This window comes from Fistularia commersonii, chromosome 17, assembly GCF_037954325.1.
Source record: "Fistularia commersonii isolate RoL2024-O1a breed Wild chromosome 17, RoL_Fcom_v1.0, whole genome shotgun sequence".
Taxonomy (NCBI): Eukaryota; Metazoa; Chordata; class Actinopteri; order Syngnathiformes; family Fistulariidae; genus Fistularia; species Fistularia commersonii.
In genome coordinates this window covers 10,369,463-10,375,547 of record NC_141300.1, presented here as the reverse complement: position 1 = coordinate 10,375,547, position 6,085 = coordinate 10,369,463, and the positions used below count along the sequence as shown (strand labels likewise).

General features: G+C 36.5%; 1 protein-coding gene across 3 annotated transcripts in view; it reads right to left on the bottom strand.

The window, feature by feature from the left end:
* The window catches only part of LOC147225075 (synaptic vesicle glycoprotein 2B-like), a 47,515-nt gene that overhangs the window by 28,862 nt on the left and 12,568 nt on the right, over positions 1-6,085 (bottom strand). The window lies entirely within an intron of this gene.

The window sequence follows — 6,085 nt, the reverse complement described above, 5'->3', positions numbered from 1 at the left end:
AAATGATTCGATTATCAGGGATCGGTATCGATCCAGCTGAGCCAACCATCAGTTGTTTGTTGCCCAGAGGTGAAACAGGAAATTAAAAACGCTGGGAGACAAAGAGCGAGTGCCGTCCTCCTCATAACTCCCTGCTTTATCGACCCGTTTCGATCTCCCATAACTTCATGAGGCATTGTAAGAAATCATCCGATGGTGGAGTGGGCGAAACGGCCGTAGGTGCCATCGGTTCCGTCCGGGCTTTATCTCCGCCCTCCAGCTCAAACCCAGGGGACTTTCATTCACAAACGAAGGATGGGCGTTGCTGTTTCCCTCAGAAATTTTCAGTTAAATGTTAATGAAATTTAAAATCTGATTAACCCTCATATGAATATTACCTCACCCATTTTATCTCTTATTACCTCACCCTTTCACATGGGTCACACCCTAACTCTGTTGTCTATTTTACCCTTGTTGGTCTCAGCCCTTTCACATCCTGCTTATTTTTGTTATTTTAATCATTGCTATTGTCACTTTGTTGATGTTCTTATCACTGTTGTTGCCGTTTTGGTTGTCTATTTTCACCCTTACTGTCTTTTTTTCAATTCTGTTTTCCATTCTTATCCTTGATGTTGTTGTTGTTGAAAGAATTTCCCCTATGAGGATCAGTAAACTATTTCTTATCTTGTTCTCTCTGCTGTCTATTTATTTGTGGATGTCTCTGGCTATCCTCTAATTGTCTTCTTATTGTATCTCCATTTTTATTTATATTCATATTTATTGACACTATAACAGTTACGCTGCTGTGACAAATGAATTTCCTCGATGGGGATCAATAAAGTTAATCTTATCTTATCTTATCTTATCTTATCTTATCTTATCTTATCTTATCTTATCTTAATATTGGCAGGAACTCTGCAGATCAATTAGCCATTCAGTTAATTATTAATGGGACAAATTCCCCAAGAAGAAAAATAACAATTGGCACTTTCCGATCCTAAATGATTAAAAAAACACGCCTCTATGCAGCGAAAGCGTCAAGATCCGAATACCGCACCGCTATCACAAGAAAATAACCTCACATTCTGTCTGTATCTTGGCTTCTGTCATGAACATGCTTTTAATAGCAGAAGTTCTTGCAGTGATTTGTGAATTATCCCTACCTCTATCAAACATGCCAAAATGTAAACCCTCAACGTCTGAGCCAGAAGAAACCCGCACCTGTGCTTCCAGCCGGTACGGATCTGTTAAATTAACAATCTCCTGGCTAATTTTAAGGGACTTTTTCAGATGTTGTAACCTTGGCTTATGTATTTGTCAGATTTCCACCTGAACAAGAACACAAACAGGCAGAACACACCATAATATATTAGCACAAATGTAATAAATGTAGTCAAGCGGCTATTTCTTTGAGGTTTTGAAATGGTTTGCTGATATTTTTAGCCCAAGAGCTCCACTGTCACTGACTTAAATCCCCTAATTTGTAGTTGTTTATTTATTTATTCATGCATGCGAAAGAAAAATAATTAGTAGTACAAGAGAGGAGGTTTGTGTGAAACAGATGTTGGATCAGATTGTGATCTGACGGTTGACTGGTTTTAAAACTGGTTGGTGATTACACTCATGAGCGCACACACACACACACACACACACACATGCGTGCTAATTAAGAAAACCTGTTTCGGCGTGAGTATCTTACGAGCTGCAAACACTTGAGTGTTTCTTAGGTTTTGTCTTAAAAAGTGAAAATGCATGAACGTGTGAGTTCACGGCCACTTTTTGTCCTTGTAAGAACAAACATTCAGCCGATTCCTTGAGTGCTTTCAGCAACATCTGTACATGTTACCTCTTGTATTTTTCATGTTCGGGTTATTTCTGTTGTTTTCCTGGCTCTCCCCGCCATCTCTTCTTCCCCGTCTTTATCCCTCAGCCTTTCCTCTCCCCTCTGCCGTCTACAAACAATGAATTTCCCGACGCAAGCGATAATTAACCAGACAAACAGCTGTAATAAATGAACAGAATCAGCGGGAAATTTACAAAAAAGGGAACTATAATGCATATACAATTGTACGAACAACATAGAAAAGGCCAATGATTTATTAAAAATGGTGCAAGTGAAAAGGGAAATTGACTTAATAGTTGTAATTGTTAATTTATTTTACCCCACTTCTCCTGGAGCACGTTGCATGGTTAATTGCAGAAACACAATTGGATGCTGTTCTGAAGACGCCGAAAAAAAACAAGCATGGAAGCGTTTATTCACCGGCAGAGCATGAGACTCTCCCATCTGCTAACCAGTAGCATCAGCGAGTGAAAACTAAAATTGGGAATTGTTTTGAATTAATGTTTTAAATGTTAATAGCTTTTGAACTTTCACGTCACAATGGATCATTATCAAAATGAATTAAAAAATTTATTTTTGACTTCACTCTTTCACTCAGCTATTAAACCTAAGTAACTCTTGTCATGCTCATCTTAAATGAATTTTATGCTAATTGATATCATAACGTGCTATTTTCCAACTTGCACGTTGAAATATTTAGTATAGCCCCTCAAGGCCCTAAGGGCAGTATAAGCTCTATAGATAATCAATGAATTATTTTTATTATTATTGCTGTTGTTGTTGGTGGTTTTAGTAGCATTAGTATTGATATTAGTATTATTGTTGTTGTTGTCGTCGTTTCATTTTATTGTTTATGTTTTTATTTATTTATTTTCTGTTACCCCCATTTGCACTATTTGCAACGCGGCTGTCATGGGATCAGCAAAGACTATCTTATCTTATGTTATTTAATTTTGTTGTTGACATTAATAATTAAGTATTATAATCAGTATTGGCATTCTTCTTCTTCTTCTTCTTCTTCTTCTTCTTCTTCTTCTTCTTATTATTATTATTATTATTATTATTATTATTATTATTATTATTATTATTGTTATGATTATTATTATAATTATCATTATTCTTATTATTGTTATTATTATTGTTATTATCTTAATTATTATTATTATTATTATTATTATTAGTAGTAGTAGTAGTAGTAGTAGTAGTAGAAGGAGTAGTATTGTTGTCAATACATTAATAATAATTACTAGTATAACAATATGATAATGATATTATTTTAACACAAATAATAGTATTAGTACAGTTATCATAATAACAACAAAAATACAAAAATAATTATTATTTCTAGTATATAAATATTAATGATAAGGCTACTGAGAAAGACAAACAATTGATAATATTAGTTAATTTATTCTCAACATTTAGGTAATACATACACATGTAACCAGCAGGTTTGATGCAGAGTGTCCAGAAACTCCAGATACAACGTGACCAGCTTCTCTCCCCTGGAAATGTTTTTTTCTTGCAGGAATAAACAGCTTCTCTTTTGCAATGATAAATAAATAAATAGATAAATAAATAAATCCCGGACAATCCAATTTTGGATTCAGCAGATCATGGAGAAATCTCTGTTCTTAAGATAATCTTCCAAATGGAAATGCCGAAGAATATTGCGTCAACACACACACCCACACACTCCTTCACACAATGTTGACTGTTCATAAATATTACAGGAACTGCTCATGGCATCATTAATATTAAATGATGTGGACGCACTCGCCAGGCCGGCCGCTTGTCGCTGTTTTCGACAGCGGGTGAAATCGCTCCAGCTTTTAAAAGCTAAAGCAAAACACCAAATTCACGATGTACGTCGTTTATGAGTGCAAGAAAACAACGTTTGATAAAGCAATACAAAATGATTTTTTTTATTAATAGTAAGTAAGACCGTCATCTGTTGACTGATAACAGAAAGTATTAACAAAATTACCTTAAAGCAATAATGTACCAACAAATCAGTTGGATGTTTGATAAACATTTATAAAATAAAAGCTAAAAGCGACCAATTGAGTGACATAAATCTCCAACAAATCATCCAATAATCATACGGGACATTACTTATATTTAGACAAGAAATCTTGATATTTCAGTCACAACTATCCGAAAGAATAGTATTCTTCAGAAATCTTTGAGAATTTTCTTCAACTCATATTTTAGATAATCATATTATTACCAATTTATTATACTTTTTTATTACCAATAAATTATACCACATTATTCCTCAAAATCAGCAAAATCAAACTGATGGTTATCTTTGACAGACGTGTGTGATGGGTCAGCCTGACCTGAACACCACAAGAGACAGGGGATGATAAGGCTTGCATTTGTATTTTTCTTGTCAACTTCCTTTGTATTTATCTAGCGAAGGATGAGGTCACCATCCTCCGGCCGGCTGGGACGCCCCCAGGTGACTACTGGCCCCCGGGGGTCAGCAGGTCGATGTCAGACTGCAACCCCCCGGGCGGCCTTGAGGCCCAGATCATTGTCAAACAGACCCCCTGGAGGGATTGACATATAGCTCTCAGTGCAAAAGTGGATTTGTTTATGGCTGAGTCTTACACGCCGGACCAAACCAAGGTCCTCGAATGAACACCCTCTGGCACTGAATTGTATTTGTAATAAAATCACGGTAAACCGAGAGAGCCGGTTTCGTCCTTGGCTGAATGTAAGAAGCGAGGCGGAACGCAGACGCATAAACAAACACACACCTGTCAGAGTTTTGGGTGCAGTGCAGATCAACCGACCGGCACCGCTGGTGCTCGAAATAACACGGATACAGAAACATGGTCTGCAGCGATCTGCCCCTGCTTTAGCGGCTGGCAGAATGACATCCACAGCGGGTGACACACAAATAAACATCCATCCGTGGCAACTGGACTTGAATTTCTTCAAGTCCAGAAGAAACTTAAGTCCAGTTGCCACGAGAAGAAGATTTTGATACAAGAATTCACCATGACCTGGATAACTGATAACTGGATAACTGATAACTGGATAACGTGTATGTTTGTGTAGCCCCTATGAAAATAGGGTAGTAAGATAGGAATTACTTATAGACGGCGCACTACACTGTCCGGAGAATAGTGATCAACTAGGTTCCTCTCCTTTTTTTTTCCATCTTCAGCCCCCCGCTTTGAATGTGAGTTAATGAGCTCCCTGCTCTTGAATTGAGAAAAAGATAAAGAATACTTTAAAACTGATTATTTTCCATCCGCTTAGTCTTTTAAGTTACTTATATATCCGAAAAAAAAGTTGATGAAAGAAAACAAGACTGTGACATCGAGTTTTATCGTATTGAGAACTCCGGTGAGTTGAGGGCGTTTCTGTCCTCCGCTAAATTAGCTCTTGCTAGCCACGCAAGGAGATAAACATTTAGCTTACTGGCAAGAAGGAGTCCTATTAAACCAGTCTGAGTAGATGTCGAGAATTGCGATATGAGTTATCACAGTTACATATGCACTTAACGTTAATGTCAATGTTTTATCGACTTTGGTATATCCTATATCGTCGTATTTGTCTGATTAGACGTAGCAAATGCTCAAGTTGCGGGTGCTACATAATAGCATGCCGGCTAAGTAGCCTACTGAACTGCGTCTGAGCACTAAAGGGAATATGGCTTTATTTACACCAGCCGGTTAAAGCCAGTTAGGGAGTGGTAATGGTTTTCACAAAACACTTTGTTCCTTAAGTTAAAAAAGTACATTTTATTGTGTGATTTGTGAACTCTTACTAATTAAAACGAGTGCTATGGATGGATATCTGTACAGGAAAAATACATTTACTAACCTTATTCATCTGAACCTGTTCCAAGATCTGGGGTAAATGTTAATATCAAGATTATGGATTCATATATATATGACTCGAATGTATCAAAAGTCAAGTCAAAGTTACCTTTATTGACAATTTCTTCCCAATTTCTTTCTTCCGAGAAGACATTTCTCACAATCCCACGGTGACACGAAAGTAACAAATAATAATAATAGAGTGTGAGTTATACAGTAAAGTGCAAAATTGCATTAAAAAGTAAACATTAAACTGTAAGGTATAAAGTGCACAAAACTGCTGGATCATTTGAAAAGATGACAGACATTTGGCGACATGAAAACTGAAGTGTATAAATATATGTAATTTCAATATAGAGAGTAGCAGCATTTTTTTTTGCTCAGTTTAGTGCAATAGTTCAGTTAATAATGCAATATTGGTATATGT